The sequence below is a fragment of the Mirounga angustirostris genome, unplaced genomic scaffold (genome assembly GCF_029215605.1).
Source record: "Mirounga angustirostris isolate CCGP_5_RB_7025 unplaced genomic scaffold, mMirAng1.0.hap1 SCAF_6, whole genome shotgun sequence".
Taxonomy (NCBI): Eukaryota; Metazoa; Chordata; class Mammalia; order Carnivora; family Phocidae; genus Mirounga; species Mirounga angustirostris.
Window position 1 is genome coordinate 122,114,868 of NW_026991714.1, and position 19,520 is coordinate 122,134,387.

At 43.9% G+C, this 19,520-nt stretch overlaps 1 protein-coding gene across 1 annotated transcript in view; it reads left to right on the top strand.

Annotated features, from left to right (window-relative positions):
- Positions 1-595: 595 nt before the first annotated feature.
- The window catches only part of PLCE1 (phospholipase C epsilon 1), a 312,623-nt gene continuing 293,698 nt past the window's right edge, over positions 596-19,520 (top strand). The window contains exon 1 of the mRNA XM_045878454.3: positions 596-877. The gene's annotated coding sequence lies outside the window, so the exon portion shown is untranslated. The remainder of the gene's footprint in view (positions 878-19,520) is intronic.

Sequence of the window (19,520 nt, forward strand, 5' to 3'; positions counted from 1 at the left end):
TCCACAGATCTGAATGGCCACTATTAGCAGCAAAAAGAGTGCTTCCAAAGCTTGGCACAGCGCCAGGCACGGTATGGCGCTCAATAAAATTTGTTAAATTAATGACTGACCGAATGGGTTCGAGACTTGGTGGTGCTCTTTACCAGAGTATCCTTGGTCAAGCGACCTATCCGCCACGAGCCTCAGTTTCCCTAAGGGTCAGGCTGGTCCCCGGGGAGAAGGTGTGGGCAAAACTTCCCGCGGCCTGAGGTGCCCAGAGTTCCCGCCTCCCCGGAGCCCGGTGGCCCGGCAGCGCCGTTGCCCGCTCCCGTGGGCTCGGGCCGCGGCCGGCCGGCGGAGCCCGAGACCCAGCGGGGGTCGCGCGGCTGGCCGCCGGGGCTGGGCTGGCGGCCGGGTCCGCCCCTCGCCCCCGTATGCTCCGCGCTGCCCGAGCCGGGGGCGGGCCCGCCTCAGGCCGCTCCCCCGGCCGCCCGGGGGCCCGCGGCGGCGCTCGCGGCCTCTCACCCGGGGCGGACGAGTTCTGGGAAAGGCCGGCCCAGGGCGGGGGCCCCGCTGCCGCCCGCGCCGCCGTCCCGTCCCGGCAGCGCGCAGAGTCCAGGGCGCGGAGCGAGGGAGCGACGCCCGCGGGGGCGCACACGCTAGCGCGGCGGGCGGGGGCGGGGGCGGGGGCGGGGGCGGGGGCCCCGGCGGGAGCGAGGGCGAGGGGCGGCGGGCCCCGGGCTCTGCCTCCGGGGCACTTGCCTGGCCGTGGCGCGCTGCTGGCACCCGCTCTGCCGCTGACACACGGTAGCGGGGACAGCGACGCCGCTAGCGACAGGCGCGTCCCACGGGGACGCTGCACTTGGGGACTCCGGCGCGACTGGCCCCAAGAGGAAAGGTGAGGAGGCGACTGTGTGGCTCGGTTCCTGAGGTGGGCGCAGGGGAGAGGCGGGCTCTCTCCGTGAGACTCCCGCGGGCCCGCGAGGGCAGCCGCCTCGGTCCGTACCTGGCGCGGGGCCCCGCCCCCACCCGGGGGAACCGAGGCCGGGCGGGGGGGGGTGGGGGGCACAGGCCGGCCGCCGTCCGGCCCCAGGGCACCCCGAGTGCTTGCCTCGCTCCCGCACGCGTTCGCCTCAGTTTTCGCGGCATTTTTTGTGTACTTGTGGAGGCGGCCAGTACAGAGAGGGAAAACGTAAGCCCTTTTTGAGGCGGCACCTAGCAACTATTTCAAGAAAGGTGCTCACGAGATTGTTCCTGGAGAGATCGTTCTGCATCAAGTCCTAGAAAATACCATATTGGACCTGGGCTCACTTCAGCGACTAGAAGAATGGCCACGTCTTTTTTAATGTTCTCTGGTGCTATGATAATGAATAACGAGAGCCAGAAGTCCTCCGTTGTGGCTAATATTAAATGCACACTATAAATGTATGGGGTTCTCCCTCGCCCCCGTGCCTAGTATTTAAGCCATGAGACAGTTGGTTCAACTGACTCAACTAGTTGTTCCGTGTATGAAAGAGTCTACATATAAAGATTTAATGGCGTCATTTTCAACAGTGAGTTCCCTGAAGAGATGTGATGGGGGATTCACTTCATTAAAAAGTTTTGTTTGCACACTGTTCGTAATTGTGGTTGCATTTTGCAGAATTTGCCGGTGGGTCATTTAGATCCCTGCAAGATTAGGTACTTTTCCTTGTGTTCCTCGTCGGAACCCCTGGTGGGATTGGGTGGGGCCGCTACCGCAGAATGGGCACAGCGGACGCCAAGAATGCTGGACCCACCAGGGAAAATTTTTGAGAGCCTGTCTTGGGAGGTGGATGCAGGTGACCCCGTGGATACCCGTACAGTGTGTCACTGCGGGAGATGGGGAGTTGAACTGTCTCTGGATGCTGTCTGTATGCAGCCATGTGTCTTCACAGACACTTTCTAAAGAATGCCTGAGGATGCTGTCATCTAGAACATCCTTTCCCCTTTCCTCTTCCTGAATGCTCTTCCTGCCCATTTCACCACTCTAAATCCTAACCATCCTTCAAGCTGAATTTTGTTACTGCTGTGAGGCCCTCCCTGATAAGCCCAGCCCCCAAAAGTCAACCTTCCCCTGCTGGGATTCCTGCAGCATTTTACCTTCCCTACCTTTCTCCGTTCTCCTTCTTTGAGAGTTATTTCTGTGCACGTCTCATTTTCCCTACTGAAGGCATTAACCATGGCTTTCTTAGCACAGTGTTTGCAGATATAAGGCCCTCTGAAATAATTGTGGGCTGCTATTAAATGTTAAGACTTTTGTTCTTCAACACAAATCTTTACTTTGGAGGAGATACTATAATTGAAAGTATTTATTGAAAAACATAATATTTACCATTCACATTGACCTCCATTTACAGGCCCATAGAGGAGATTTTCTTTATACCTAGGAGCCATGCATAATAATTATCTGTGGTCCATGCTTTGGGACCAAGTGAGAGGTGAGAGTGAGATGAGGGACGTTCTTCCAGTCCTTCTAGTAACATAAGCTCCTTGGATGTGCTCCAAGGTTGACCCGTGTCATTAAAAATTCCATGCTCAAGTGAGTTGTGGTAAAGCTAGATTCCAGTGAAGGTGCTTGGTTTTCTTCTATCTGCAACTTTTGTTAGTTACAGTCCCTTCTGGGCTTTTGTGGTATACTTTAAAAAATGAATTTAATGTGCAACTTGTTACTTATACATTTCCAAATGGATAAAGCAGAGGGCAGGGAATGTTTCCCATGCCTGGGAAAGAGGAGATATTTGCACAGAGCGAGGCTGCTCTGCGTGTGTGTGTGTGTGTGTGCGCGCGCGCACCTTGACAGTCCCTGCCTTCCACACACCTGGCTGGCAAGCAGCCTATGTAGGACAACAGCTGCTTCAGTCCAGACTCCTTCTCTCTGGGCCTGGGCCTACCTCTGCTGGGGGTGGGTGGGGAGAGAAGGGGGTTCCCCGGGGAACACAACAATTTAGAGTTTCTGGATTTAGAAGGAAACATAGGGAAAAAGCTAGAAAAAGCAGTAGCAGCTTGTTTAATCAAGTTGCTTTCCTGCTGACATTTGGTTGAGATCTTAGCATTGAGCAAGTAGAATTAGGTTGGGGAGAGGAAAGACAGGTGATGGGGAGCATGGTACTCCAGGAGAAGGGTTGGGAGGTATTGATGGGGCTTAGGGAAACATGTGGTCCAGATATGTGGGGTCCCCACAAAGGAAGTTGGAGAAGCAGGGTGTAGAGAAAAGATGATATCAAAGATGTACTTTGCCATGGACCAACCATGCTGTCTAGGGGCCTAGAAAGGAAGAGAAAACTCATTCCAGCATTGTGTGGTCTTCTCTGTTCTCAGGGTACAGAATTCAGGCTTATTTTTATTAAAGCAATAATTCATCTGTGTTATGGCTTAAATAGGTTTTCATGGGCCAGATCAGAACCTAGCCCTCTAGCTGTGCTATCAGTATGGTAGCCAGAAGCCACATATGGTTATTTGCTTTAACTTTAAATTAGAATTAAATGAAGTTAATGAGCCACATTGTAAGGGCTCAATAGTTGTGTGTGGCTAGTTGCTACCCTACCAGACAATGAAGATGCAGAATATTTCCATCATTTCAGAAATCCTGTCCTGGAATATTGTTCTAAAGCGTTCATGCCTGTTAATTGCCAAGATACTGATGTCGAAACCTAATTCAGTCATAAATTAAAATGTTCCTGTTTATAATCCTCTAGCAAATCTATTTAGATGCAAGTAATAGTAGCACTTGTTGGTAGTGCTTACTGCAAGCCAGGCAGTGTTCTAAGTTCTATTAACTCATTTCATTCTAACATGAGGCAGCAAGTGCCAGAGACCTGTTATCCCTTACCTGCAATTCCAAAATCAAAACAAGCTCTGAAAATTGGTTTTCATAAATTTCGCTACAAAATTTGGTCTGAGTTGACATGAGGTTATCATAGTGTTTATTTTTCTCACCTGGTGAGAACTATTCATACATTTTTATTTCAGAAAGAATGGACATGTTTGCTGTGGATCCTGCCAACAGTGTTTTGTAATATATGGCCTATGGCACTGTCTTACCATCATAAAAGACAAAAAAATTTATGATTTTGGATAAAGGAGTATGGGCCTCCATTTTCATGTCCATTTTGAAGATGGGAAAACTGAGGAACTAAAAGGTTAAGCAACTTGTGTGGAGTCATAGCAAGAAAGTCCCAGACCCAGGAGTCAGTCAGAGCAGGCTGGCTTCAGAGTCTGTTCCCTTGACCAGTGTGCTATCCTGCATCAGCCTCTGGTCTCATCACCCAGAACAAATGACTGGCCACTTTTTTTGGCTTGGTGAAGCCAGATAGCTTTAATTCAACTCATTATGAAGTTTCAGGTAGGGCTCTGGCCGAATTGTTTACCGGTTGAGGGTGAAATGCTGTGGATGGTTACACCACCACAATGGGCATGCTTCGCAGCTGTTTAGCTTGCTCCTTTCCACCTTGTGCCAATCACGGTTTATTTTGAGCCATTCACTGTGTAAGAACCGATAGAAGAAGAGGCCATTCATTGTGGCATTGGTAAAGCTACTGGGCCCTTGTTGAAATCATTGGCACATGGGGGTTTATATACTCATAACGATTATGAGGTAGAAGGCAGGGGATGGTTTGGTCCTGGTGTATATTGACTGCTGAGCACTGGTGGGGCCATTCTGGTGGCCTGCAGGGGTTCTGAGACTTCTGGTATGGTTTCAGAGGATCTGGATCTATCTGACTCAGTTGGTTGTCTCTCCAGAGGAGACTGTAAGTTCCTCTCTTCTTTTGGAGGTTGACTAGAACTGCACACCTGGTCTGGGGTCAGGAATGGACTTTTCACTTTCCCTCTAAGTGGTGGCAGGAATAGGTGGTCCCTTCATTTGTAGAAATTATTTTTTTTAAGATTTTATTTATTAATTTGAGAGAGAGACAGAGAAAGCATGAGCAGGGTGAGGGGCAGAGGGAGAGGGACAAGCAGCTCAGCAGGGAGCTGGATATGGGGGCTCGATCCCAGGACCCTAAGATCATGACCTGAGCCGAAATAAAGAGTGGGACACTGAGCCACCCAGGCGCCCACATTTGAAGAAATCCTTAATTACCCCCAAGCCTTCTCCTTTGAGTATAAGAAAATGTTCTGTCTGAGCGCTCCACTATCTGTATGGATCTTTTAGTATGGGCTCCATAGGACCCCTGTCTCTCTGTATCTGGGGAGCATTTTACCTTTTATGGTACAGCCTCCAAGTCTCCTCCTAGTGATCATGGTGCCACCCTTCCCCCCGCCTCCTCATGTTATAATCATTTAAGGTGTAGGGACAAGGCACCCTGTTGGTGAAATACAAGGCACTAGAATCAAACTTACCTGGTTTACATAGGCTTTACCACCTACTAGCTGTACAACCTTAGACAAGTAATTAATCTTTCTGTAAGATAGTAATTTTACAGGGTTGCTGTGAGACCTAAGCAAGATAACTCAAAGCACTTTGCATAGTGCGAGGTACATAGTGAGTGCTCACAAAGTTAGCTGCTAATATTGTTGTTCTGGGCCTACCTACGTCTTGCCAGTCTGCAGTTTTACGCTTTGGAGAGGCGTCTGTAGTAAACTGAATAATGCCAATAGCCTCCTAAAGGTATCCAAGTCTTAAACCCAGGAACATATAAATATGTTACTTTACATGACAAAAGAGACTCAGCAGATGTGATTAAAGATTTTGAGATGAGAAAATTATCTGGATGGGCCTAGGCTGGTCAAGAGGGTTCTTATAAAAGAGAGGCAAGAGGATCAGAATCCCTAGCAGGAGGTAGGAGTAATGAGCCAAGGAATGCAGGCCGCCTAAAAGCTGGAAAAGGCGAAAAAATGGATTCTTCCCTAGAGCCTCCAGAAGGAATGCAGCCCTACCAACCCATTTTAGACTTCTGACCTCCAAAACTGTAAGATAACAAATTTGAGTTGTTGAAGCTACCGAGACTGAGGCAATTTATCACAGCAGAAATACAAAACTAAGAGGGCATGGAAGAGAAACCAGAAAGTGGTCAGGAGTGAAACAAAAGGTCTCACAATGAGGAACAAGAACAGGCAATGGGTAGTGCAAACCTTGCTGGGTACTGTACTAAGTACTTCATACCTATGAACCCGTCATCCTCACAGCAACCTTCCGAGATAGGTACATTTGCTATCTGCATCTCAGAGAAGAGGAATTGGAGGCACGGAGAGGTTGAGTAACTTGCCCGAGGTTACAGAGCTAGTTGTGGTAGAGCTAGGATATGAATCCAAGCAGTCTGGCACTCTTAAGTGTTACCCACCCTGCTCCCCAAAGCAGGCATTTCTGTCGACTAAGTCTGACAGTATCAGCCACTGAATGGTATGTTACTGTATGGAAGGAGTATTTGAATCAGTGAGAAGGAGGGCAATGTCGTCCTCCCAACGCGGCCCCCCCGCCCAAGAAAGCCTGGTATTGAAGTGCTTGGTAAGGTTTTGCCATTCCTATCTCATATGATATGTGTGGACAGCTTGAAGCTAGAGGACGCTGGCTCTGGGAGCAGTTCCTGTGCTGGCCTCCCTCTCATGCTCCCACCTCTGTTCTTACAGCAGCCTCGCTCTCTCACCACAGACCGCTGGCCAGGCATCCTGTTGGCTCTGCTTCCCACCTCTGCCTGTTTATTGGATTTGCCTCATTCCTGACTCTCTGCTCCAGCCCTGAATTCCACCTCCTTCTGTCCCCTCAGATGCTCAAACTTGAGATGGTTAGTGTCAGGGACCAGATGGTGAGCTACCTTTGTGACTTAAGGCTGCAGGGGGAGGTTATTTTTGCCCTTTTCCTTTGGTTTATCTGGCTTCTGTTGGTTTTCTAGCTGTGCGGTTTTGTCTCTCAAGCACATAATTCGGAGTGGTATTGGTTGGGACCATTGGTTTTCAAACTGTGTTCTAAGAGTGTTTGGGGCCTCTACCAGGTGAGGGGTATGGTAGGAGAAGACCTCAGCCCTTCACCCTGCTTCTATTGCTAGAGAGACAGAGAAGTTTGAGAGGAACTAAACCACATATTAAGGCACTCTGCCCTAAGACCTTTAGCCCAGAGACTGGGATGTGCAAGATATATAATGCTGTGTTTTCTCTAATTGCATTTTACAAGTTGGGGGTCTGGATGCATGTTGCTTAGCTTTGTTTACATCCTGGCTCCACTACTTATATACAATCTGCACAACCTTGAGCAAAAGACTTGGCCTGTTGGGGCCCAAACTTCCTCATGTATGTAATGGGAGAGGCAGTAGTAGAACCTGCTTAATAAATGAGATAATCCATGTGAAGGGCTTAGATCAGTGCCTGATCACAATAAAAATTCAATGAACACTAGCTCTCAGGATCGTTTTTCTTATTACTAAGTCTCCCAGTGCCGTGGCTGAAGAAGCAGGTAGCCTCATGTCTTCGCGGAGTTCTGCTCTCTGGTGGTGCTGCAGCCGGGGGTCCCCTGTTACTCCTCTCTCTTCCTGGTTGCCCTTGAAATTTCCATCATCTCTGATAGCAGATGACTGCAGGTGCAGTGACATGAGGCTGTCTCTCATGGGTATAGCAGCTTCATCCCCCAAGGTCTCTGAGGCTTCACTGCCTTCTCCCAAGAAGCAGGGTCTCTGCTACGTTTAGGATTTGTAGGACATTTCTTCTTTTCTCCCCTGCCTGCCAGATGTAGGGGCTGGGATGGGAGGGGCAGAATGAAACTCCAGTGTCCTCCCTGCTTCTTCTCCAAGGCATTTGGTCTATAATAGACTGAATACTGTTGAATCCTTCCCCCCTCCCCTTAGGACTTAACAAAATATAAACATAAACAGAGTGGCTAAGCTTGACAGGGTTATTGGTCAGACAGGGCTGGTCAGTGCCATTATCTGCTCAGTACACATTGGTGTGTACTCTGTGGCATGATCTGCTAGGTGGTGGCCCCAACGAAATGTGCTCCACTTATAAAAATAAACTGGAAAGTCTTCAGAGGGGCTGATGATTTGTGCTCACAAGTCCAGAGGTATAGCGAAACATGATGATCATCTATATATTTTTAATGCCTTGTTGGAACAGCTACATTATAATAATAAAACAGTAAGCCTGCAATATGCAGAATTAAGGAAGAGGCAGAAGCAAGGAGAGACTCTGTTTTGGTGACTTCATTTTAGGTTTAAACTATATAATATCACTGACTATGGAAAGTCCAGGGAATGGAAAAAAAATCATTGGGAAAAAACACATGTGACCAAGTGCATACTATACACATCTGGGATTAAAATATCATATAACACAGTTTAATTTGGATATCACTGGATTTGGTTCAAGTTACTGCCATTTCTAAAGAAGTTTTGAATCATTTGTTATTATTAATAACACAAACTCAGATTTCATTGATGAACATATTTTTACCTATGTTATGTTTGCCTGGAAGAATTGAAACACTCTCTGGTAGTCTGGTTTGTCAGTCTCAGAGAGGTGGATACAATTCACAGAAGTTAAATACTTTTGGCGTGAAATTGTATTCCCTTTTTCCCCCCAAAGGCAGAATGAATTTGGATGACAGGGCAGCGCATAAACCTCACTCTGTCTGCAGTTTGTTAACTACTGGGGTTCTGAGCCGATTCCGATTCACTTCTTTGCCACTCAGCAGGCTCAATAGTCCCTAACTCAGCCTGGTTTACTGTGCTTGAGGTTTATTCTTTCATCATGCCTCCGTGTGGTTTTAAAATTCACAGTGGGAGGGATTGGTAAGGCTCCAGGCAGTGGTGAAAGAAATATGCTCAATTAATATTTGAACGTAACAGAAGAAGGTAAGAACTTCTTGAGCTATTATACATAGAAGCTATAGAAATTTACAAAAAGAAAGGACGCCTGGGTGGCTCAGTTGGTTAAGTGACTGCCTTCGGCTCAGGTCATGATCCTGGAGTCCCTGGATCGAGTCCCGCATCGGGCTCCCTGCTCGGCGGGGAGTCTGCTTCTCCCTCTGACCCTCCCCCCTCTCATGTGCTCTCTCTCTCTCTCTCTCATTCTGTCTCAAATAAATAAATAAAATCTTAAAAAAAAAAAAAAAAGCAGTTTAGCCAAAAGGCACGTTACTACACTGCTGTAAGGTACTGTAGGAGTGGGGCACCTGGGTGGCTCAGTCGTTAAGCGTCTGCCTTCGGCTCAGGTTATGATCCCAGGGTCCCGCATCGGGCTCCCTGCTCAGCAGGGGGTCTGCTTCTCCCTCTGACCCTCCTCCCTCTCATGCTCTCTGTCTCTCATTCTCTCTCTCTCAAATAAATAAAATAAAATCTTTAAAAAAAAAAAGAAATTTACAAAAAGAACTCCAAAAAGTGACTTTGCTGGGCCATCAGTGCAACACAGCAGTCAGCCAGCCCTATGGGTTCTCCCATGACATCTCTTGGATCTAGGATTTTGACTACCCTTTGCTGATTGAGAAGGGGCTGGGCCTCACCAATGCCAAGTCATGGGATGGCTGACAACAGGTGAAGTGTGCTCCCGACCCAGCCAGGCCAAGCCCAGATCAAATTAGTTACAGAGGATGAGAGAGTGTGCTCATTTCTAACCATGCTGTATATTCTAATGAATTATCACTATCTAAGCAGTCACACCTAAAATATGTCACCTATTTAGGAAGATACTAGTTAAAAAGAAAATTCTTAATCCAAACAATTTTATTTTAACAACTAAAATTTTATCTTTTACTTATTAATGCAGACATTACATATCCATTTATGATTTATTAATTATTTATTATATGCTATGTCATCCAACAGTGAGAATTGAGGGCTAGAAAGGAGGGGTCCAAGTGTCCCCCCTCACTTTTAAAGTTGAAAGAACTGTCTCTTGAGAGACTCAGATTTGACCGAAGCCACCTAGCTGGGTAATGGCAAAACTGAGACCTTTGTTTCAAACAGGATTAAGACCATACTGTAGAGGGGCGCCTGGGTGGCTCAGTCATTAAGTGTCTGCCTTCGGCTCAGGTCATGATCCCGGGGTCCTGGGATCGAGCCCCACATCGGGCTCCCTGCTCGGCGGGAAGCCTGCTTCTCCCTCTCCCCCTGCTTGTGTTCCCTCTCTCGCTGTGTCTCTCTCTGTCAAATAAATAAATAAAATCTTAAAAAAAAAAAAAAAAGACCATACTGTAGATACATAATACACAGTTTTAAATTCTGGATTCTTTGTCTGACATTCCATCATTAAGATGTTTCCACATCATTCAGTGTTTCCAAACCTTGATTTCAGTGGCTGGGTCTCATTGTATTGTGTGGTCCTGTGGAGGACTTATTTATCACTCTAATGCTGGACATTTAGCTGTTGATCCCTGATTTTTTTTCTATTTAAATACCTCTCCATTGCCCAGATCTCTAATTCTTTCTTTAGTACAGAGTCTCTAGAAGTGGAATTACCAGATGAAAGTGTAGAAGTTTCTTAGAGACTCCAGATACATATTGCCAAAATGCTCTCCAAAAAGGTTGTACCAGTTTGCACTTCTACTAATGATATACTAGAGTGGTTTTTCCAGTGGATGTCAGTGAAAGATACCAGACTTGGTATTTCATAGTTTGAATGTGCATTTCTTTGATTACTAGAAGTAAGATATCATCATTGTGCTTTCTCTTGGTTATTTAATAGTAGTTTTTTCCATTTGTCTTTTTTTTTTCTTTTTACGTGAGACTTCTTAATGAATTAAGAATGTAACATCCCTGCATTCTGTATTTTTGCAAGTATTTTCCTATCTTTGTCACTTGATGCTGTTTTTCTCAACTAGCATTTCCTGGTTGCAAAATAATACACGTTTATTTTGGATAATTTCAGAACTAGAGAAAAGTACAATAAAGAAAAAGTCCAAAAATCATGCACAATTCCACTATCTAGAGTAATTAATAACATTTGGTTCATGGCTTTCTAGGTTTTTGTCCTTGTTCTTCCCCCCACCCCGCCGTTGAGATCATGTTTTCATGTTTTATAAGTTTTCACCTAACTTTGTTAATCATAATTAAGCAGATTGTGCTTATCTCTGCTATGGGATACTATCTAAAAATATTAATGAAATATTATATTTTTGAAATGTTTAGCATATTTTTTAATGTATAGAAAATTTTAATTTCTGTATGACCATAGGTCTGTGTCCTCCCTGGTAATTACTTCCATGGCCTTTAAATTTGTAGTTTTTATCTATTTTCTATGATTAACTATATTTTTTAGATTTTCAGGCTTTTAGTTACATTCAGCTTTTCATTTGGAATCAGTTTTTTGTCCATATTATGAGTTGAAGACCTAAACTGTTTTCTAAATACTTAATTTTCCTTAATAATATATTTATTTCCTCATATATATGTTTATATTCCTTATATAATTTCCTTGAATAATATATTTATTGGATAATTCTAGACAATTCCTAATCTCATCTTGTATATTCTAAAGTCAGTTTTAGGACTAAGATAATCTATCTGCAAATGCTTGAGTACCTCAGTGTTTTAGTTATGTTAGCTTTATAATGTATATTTGTATCACATAGAGGCAGTTCTCTCTCATAATTATTCAAATTTTCTTTATTATTATTTTTTTGCTTATTCTTGTAAATTAAATTTTGAGACATTATGTCAGATCTCAAAAATCCACTGAGATTCTGATTGGGATTATAATAAACTTATATATTAATTCAGAAAGAATGAATGTGTTTATAGTATTAGTCTTTATACTCCTCTGTTTCTTTTTCTTTTAAAAAATTTATTATTGAAGTATAATTGACATACAATGTTGTATTAGTTTCAGGTGTACAACATACTGACATGACAATTCTATACATTACTCAGTGCTCACCATAGTAAGTGTAGTCATCATCTGTCACCATACAACGTAATTACAATATTATTCACTATATTCCCTATACCGTAATTTTCCACCCACCCACCTCCCTTCTGGCAACCACCAGTTCTCTGTATTTAAGGGTTTGTTTTGTTTGTTTGTTCATTTGTTTTTTAGATTCCACATATAAGTGAAATCATACGGTATTTGTCTTTCTCCATCAGATTTATTTTATTTCGCCTAATACCCTCTAGCTCCATCCATATTGGATGGCCAGATTTCATTCTTCTTTATGGCTTAGTAATATTCCATTGTGTGTGTATATGTGTGGGTCTGTATGTATGTGTATATATATGTATGTGCATATATATACATCACATCTTCTTTATCATTTATAAGAATGTTTCTTAATGTTTCTTCAAATGTTTTTATGTCTTTCAGTTAAATTTTATAGTAGCCTTCATATTAATCATATTTTTCTTATTTAAAAAATGTTTTGTGTGTTTTGAGACACCTGGGTGGCTCAGTTGGTGTTAAGTGTCTGCTTTCAGCTCAGGTCATGATCCCAGAGTCCTGGGATCAAGTCCCACGTCGGGCTCCTTGCTCAGAGGGGAGCCTGCTTTTCCCTCTGTCTGTCATTCCCCTGCCTGTGCACGCGTGCGCTCTCTCTCTCTCTCTGACAAATAAATAAATAAAATCTTTAAAAAATGTTTTTTTTTTTATTTAATCAACTTAATTTTTCAGCTAATTCTCTTGAGCTTTCTAGGTAGAGAATTGTATTATCTGCAAATAATGATTATTTCTCTTTTGAATCAAAAATTCCAGAACATTAATAACTAAGAATAAGGATAATAGACCTTTTAATTTAATCCTGATTTTAATGGAAATGCTCTTCATATTCATTAAGAAATATAATGTTGTCTTTTGGTTTTAAAAAGTTTAAATCACTTTAAGAAAGTAGTTTCATATTCACAGATTTAAAAAAGAAATAAAAGAGAATTGACTTATGTCACATGCCAAAAAGTTAATCTTTGAAGTGATTCTATGCTTTTTTCCACATTTGACTACTAATGTGTTATATTATGTTAACAAATTTCCTATCATTAAACCATACTTGCAGTCTCATTGTGGCAGTTTATTATCATGGTGTTAATGAATTATATCTCTAAGATAGAGAATAATCTGGAACCCATTTAGATTTTACTTTGGAATTTTTTTTAGTTAGCTTTATTTTAGCCTTGGTCATCATAGGCTGGTGTTAAAATTAACTTGCTGCTCCTGAGTATGCATAGATTGGATTCCAGGGGACCCCCATGCCTTCCTGAGAGTGACAGGGGCAGCTTCCCATGTGGTGAGGAGCTGAAGATGCTGTTTGTGTGGCAGAGAGTGAGGAGGATAAAGTGCATATCAGAGATTGGTTAACTGAGGCTCTTCCTGTGTCATGAAAATGCAGTCAGTACCTTTGTTTTGTTTTTTTTTTTTAACACTTTTAACACAAAGAAGCACTCTTACTTCTTTGTGTCTCTCATAACGTAGGCAGAATTGGAATTCTGCTATTAGCTGATTCCAGGCACCGAATGCAGACCTCCTTTTCTGGAGCAATGGGGTGTTAAGTAACACATCAGCAAACCCACAGGACAGGCATGAGCTGCTGCATCATTGCCTAAGAACCTAGTAGTTGTCAAATTCAGTGTCTAAGCTTAGTTTAGGTGAAAGGCTAAGAAAAATTGTTCCTGGGGCACCTGGGTGGCTCAGTCAGTTAAGCGTCTGCCTTCTGCTCAGGTCATGATCTCAGGTCCTGGGATCGAGCCCCATATTGAGCCCCGCATGGGGATCCTTTCTCAGTGGAGAGTCTGCTTCTCCCTCTCCCTCTGCTCCTTCCTGCACTCCTGCACACTTTTCCTCTCTCAACTAAATAAATAAAATCTGTTTTTAAAAAAAAGTGTTCCTAAGGCACATAAAAAGGAAGAAAGAAGGCAGTTACAAAACTTAAAAATATTAAATGGTGAATACTATACATGTGCATTTGTCAGGTACAGGATTGAGAAGCTGACCCCAAAATGTAGCTGCTATGTGGGTGTCTTTGTGGAGAAGCTGAGGAGAATCTGAGCCTCAGGTGTAGGAGATGGTTGGTTGTCTCTTCACCTTTGCCTTCTTCACGCTCTTGCTACTTACATGTCACCCTTCATTCCCTGTCTCTTCATTTTTTTCTACAATTTTGTTTTTTCACAACCTTCTTTTCTCATCCATTTGTCGCTCATACATGCTGAGGTCATTTTGAGTGACTCCAGTGTGTCAGGCACTGCATGGGCTGGTGGGATGAGCAAGACCCCCACAGCCACTGCCTCCCTGCGCTTGCTGAGCCAGGCAGTAATGCAGGTAAGAATCCAACAATTTCTGTGATTTGTGAAACAAGATGTTACTAACTCTCTCCCTTTCACTCTATCTCATTTATTTATTTATGGAAAGGTAGTATAAAACATCATGACTGAGGAATTATTTACAAGTCATAAAATAAGACAATATTTTGTCAAAGGGGCTTGGTTAAAAATATGGCTCAATTCATGGGAATCTCATGCTGCTACTTGGTGTTTTCTCGAGCAAAACATTTTCATCCTCATGTCTTCCCTTTTGAAGACATTTCTTTTCAACTTGAAGAATTCTGGAAGCAAAGGCTGCCAAGATAAAGAACGTGGCCCATTCCAAGGAATAGACGAGAATGCGTAAGAAGAAGCAGCAAATAGTCACCTTGTGACTAGTTCTGTTCAGTGCAGAGGCTCAGGGGAAAGCTTGGGAGAATGCCCAGGATATTGGTTGCTGTTGTATTGAGGAAGACAGTCAGGTCCTTCTGGAGTATCTAGTTTACGTAAATGCTCGGCTATTGATTTATTTTTGCTTTTTACTTTTTGAAGTAGACTGCTATTGGTTGGTTCTGTAAAGAGAATTTACAAAAAGTAAATTTACTTTTTGAGATAGACTGCTATTGGTTGGTTCTGTAAAGAGAATGTTGACTGTATTCCTAATTTTATACCCAGGATTTTGCCATCAAAGATCTTTCAGTCCAGTTAGGGAGACAGGACACAAATACTTGAAATTTTCAGTGTCCTTGCAAAGAAATGGCTGTCTCTGGCCATTTGTTAAATGGCATGAGTCCAGGAGAGGGGGCTCTGGGTTGGAGTTTTCTGGGGCTTGACCGAGGCAGGGTATGGCTTGATAGAAAGAATGGAAAGGTGTTCCTGCTTGGGAAGAGGTGAAGCAGTCTCAGAAGGTCTGTTCACAGGAGAGCATGGCCAGGTGGGCAGGGTTTCCTTTGAGGCCTTCTTTCTTCTTGTTTGCTCTGCATAAATGTTGGGGTTCCTTAGGGTAAATCGACCTCCATGAGTTGAGTTTCACCTTTACATCAGTGGCTCCAGATCTTTTTGTGGCCCACTCCTCACTCTTGAGCTCCAGACCTGCATATCCAACTGCCTGCATGACATCTTCCCAAAACTCGTGTCTCAAATTGGACTCAGTCTTTTCCCAAACCTATTTCTCCTGTATTCCTTATTGCAGTGACTAGAACCCTTATCGACCCATTTACGGAGACCAGAAACCTTAACTCTCCAAGGCTATCCCTTCTGAGTCCATGGTCTCGTAGCACTGGGGGCTTCTCCTTCCCATTTCAGTGTCTGTCTTTCCCAATAAAGCATATGCTCCGTGAAGCCAGGGACGGGGACTGCTGTCAGTGTTCACTTCTCTTATCTCCAGCCTCAGCATAATATTGAGCCAGTGACAAATGTTGATTGACTGACTATATTAATTGAATTTCCTGTCCATTCTGCCTTCTAAATATTTCCCTGGCTAGGCAGAACTCAGTTCTAAATCCAGCTTTGCTGTTTACTAGCTGGGTAATGTTGATATTTTTTAAATTTTATTTTGAGATAATTTTTGATTTATAGAACAAGCTACTTTTAATTTCACTTTACATCATTTTCTAAATCCGTAAAATGAACATAATCATAGTACCTACCTAGATTTGTGGTGGATTAAATGAAATAAAGCACATGAAGCATTATTACTCTGTTTGACAGGTGCATACTCTATACTGTTATAAAGTTAGGTTTGAAGCTAGAATGTTGGAGGCCTTTAATGCAGGTTAAGGGGTGTGTGTCTTGTCTTTTAGAAGGTGAGGATCCATGAAAGTTTCCAACTGTGTGGTGGAAAAGCCATGAGCTCTGGAATCAACAGACATGGGTTCAGATCAGAACTCTACCACTTAATAGCTCTGAGGCTTTTCACACCTTAGTTTTAAAACCTCTAAAATTAGGGGGTGCCTGGGTGGCTCAGTCGGTGTCTGCCTTTGGCTCAGGTCATGATCCCCGGGTGCTAGGATCAAGCTTTGCATTGAGCTCCCTCCCCAGCAGGGAGCCTGCTTTTCCCTCTGTCCCTGCCCGGGCTCCCGCTCCCCCGCTCCCCCGCTCCCCCGCTCATGCTCTCTCAAATAAATAAATAAAATCCTTCAAGAAAAATAAAACCTCTAAAATTAGGACAATAATACCTTGTATCAGGAATTGTTGTAAGGTATAAGTGAGATGGTATTTGAAGAGTGACACTGATTTGTTTGTTTTAAAGTTACTTTCTTTCCTCCAGTGATAAGCTCTGGGTTCCCTTGGAAAGAGATCTGTGGTACAGAGGCTTGTCTTTGGCTCAGCCCAGTCTAACGTTTTTGTCAGATACTTAAATGAAGCCTGATTTCCTAAATTTGCAGATGATTTAGCGTTGGAATAGCTGACACAGTAGGTGATGGAATGGAGGCTCAAAATGACCTCAACAGGCTGACATGGGAAGTCAGGCATCTAGCAGGTGGATCAAAGCAGTCAGGAGCAAGGGTACCACTTGGAAGGTGATTCCACAGTCCAGGTCATGGATGGAAAGGACCTGACTGAACTGGGGTGGTGTCAGTGACAACAGAAAGGAGTTAACAGTTGGGAAGAACTTTTTTGAAAAATCACTAGAATGTTGCAGTTAACTGGGTGAATATGTGGATAAAGAGGGCTAGAGATGAATGGGAAGCTTCCTTTCTTGGTTCCTGGGAAAAAGAAGGTTCCAGTTAATAGGAAGGAGGAAGTTAGGCAAAAGAATTGAATTAGGGAGAGGAGGAGGGCAGGAGTCTGGTTTTGTACATGGGGTGTTGGCTCTACCCAACAGGAAGTTGGAAAGTCAGGACTGTAGCTTGTGGGAGAGAGAGGCTGTGTCTGGAAAGAGGCGTTTGGGAGTCATCCACACGGAGGTGATAGTTGAAGTCGTGGGTGGGAGGGAATGGGATGGCCAAGGAGTGGCCAGTGCTATTCAGAATCATTAGCGTTGTTGGCTCTAACTTGAGATAAGCAGGATAAACAAACCCTTGCCCAAGTGGGAACTAGTTCTACTGCCTTCCTCAGGCTCTTTAACTCATTCAAGCAAAGTTTTACAGGATGGAAAAAAAATCACATACAATAATTTCAGATTTAAAAAATTGTATTTTTGATTTGTATATTATTACTCATTTTTAATTATACAAGTAATACATTCTTGATTGGAAAGAATATAAACATTGTGTAAACACAGATAAAGTAAAAGCCCCCATTAACATTAACCCTTGTCCAACTTTACTTTCTTTTTCAGAAGCAATCACTGTTACAAGTTCAGTGGGTGTTCTTACAAACTTTTTTTTTATGCATTTATACATACACACACATACACATAAAGATATGTCTTTGTTTTTGTGTGTGTGGTTTTGTTTTGTTTTATATAAGTGAGCTCATAAAATGTTTTATTCTTTAATTTTTACTTTATTTTTCTTAAAAGTATTCTAATTTATTAATTTTTAAAGATATATTTATCCATTTGAGAGAGACAGAGAGAGAGTAGGGGGAGGGGTAGAGGGAGAGAGAGAGCATCCCAAGCAGAGGCGCCCGACGCGGGTCTTGATCCCACAACCGTGAGATCACAACCGGAGCCAAAATCAAGAGTCAGACACGTAACCAACTGAGCCATCCGGGTGCCCCAATTTTTACTTTTAAAAATGAAACAATATGCTTTGAAACTCTTTCCAGGTAAATTTATCTAGATCTGAGTCATAAAAACAGCAAAATCTGTTTTCCTGGGTACGAATGTACTATGTTGTATTTGATCATTCCCTTATTGATGGAATATGCCATGTTTCCAACTTTTGCATCTGTCTGTCCTGCAGACACTGATTGCTTGTACTGTGTAGGAGACTGCCCAGTAGATACTAGGATATGTTGGTCCATAGTAAGCCAGGGGTTTGCAAGCTGTTGGGGTCAATGAGAAGCACATCCTCCAGGGTCAACTATGAATATGCTATTAACCTTATGATGGAGAATTTCTTTGTCAGACTCAGCCACTTGCTGTGTTCAGCTGTGCCAGGGCCTTCTCGGTGCCTTAAGCTGAAGGAGCTGGAAGTAGTGGGGAGAAAGGGAAAGGATGAACCCATGCTAATGAGATGAGGACTTTCACCTCTCTCCCCAAACCAAAGTTGGAGTGATTGATTTGGGGAGGGGTAGGTTGGGTTTGAGAACGTTTTTCTTTTTACAAATATTATCAAAATGAATATATAAAGTTTTAAATTCCCACTTGGGGGCTTCTGAAAATATATCCCCCTGTGAGAAACCGATTCGTTGTTTCCTTTTCTCTCAAGTGCAGGGGCCTGAGGCAGCTCCAGTGTAAGGACAGCAGGGAAAGGAAAGGAAGAAGAACCCCCTTCTGACCTCCTTTATCCCAACCCACCCATTCTCTTCCTTCTCCCTCCCTCTCTTTTTCTGGTTTTCTTGTCTTCGATGCTCTGAATCATACCACATCTAGTGAGCAGATTTGGGGCATAAGTGTTTTATGCAAAAACACCAGGGCCCTCATTTTCTTTCTCTTCATTTTTGCTACCTTCACTCAGGACTCAGAGGAGGGTCCACTTTGGGCTACAATGCAGGGAATCATGCTGGTTCTTCTTCTCCTCTTCCCTCTGTTCAGGACCGACTCAGCAGCTGGGCGTCTCTGCCAGGCTGTCAGGAAGCACCATCCCAAGGCAAGACTGCCAAGAGCCGGGCTTCACAGGCAGTCGTGTCCTCTAGCATGTGTGACGAGTCTGGCTGGGAAATTTCTTGGGATCTCTCCAATTCCCCAAGCCAAGCCCCTCCCAACTCGAGTCCTCAGCACAGTGAAGACTGGGGGATCTTTTTCATTTCACCTGTTTCTACTCCAAGGCAAGCCGAACTGACCCTTGGGGCTGCTAGACCAATGAGTGGGCTCATCTCCACACGGCTCCCTCAGACATATGTCTGCAATGTAGCTCTGATCTGCTACCTGCAGGAAGATGATCGCTACCCACTTCTTTGGGTACATGTCCCAGCCTCCTTTTCCACTTCTGACCCCCACCTGTCCCCTGGCACCCTGGACACCCCGGCAGTAAATACCTAATGCTTTCACTACTTGGAGCTTCCTAAACGCAACACATGGTCTTCCTGTTCTGTGCCTTACCTTGGGCTGCTCACTCTTCCCCTCCCGTCTTTCCTCTGTACTTTAAATTCAGTTTAGGCGTCAGTCATTCTAGAAAGCCTTCCCCGACACACACACACACACACACACACACACACACACACACACACCCCTCCAATGTCATATACACCTCATTGACCTTGAGTTTTTCATTTAGTATCTGTGTCTCCCACTCCAGTATGGCAGTCTGAGTCACCTCTCTGCCC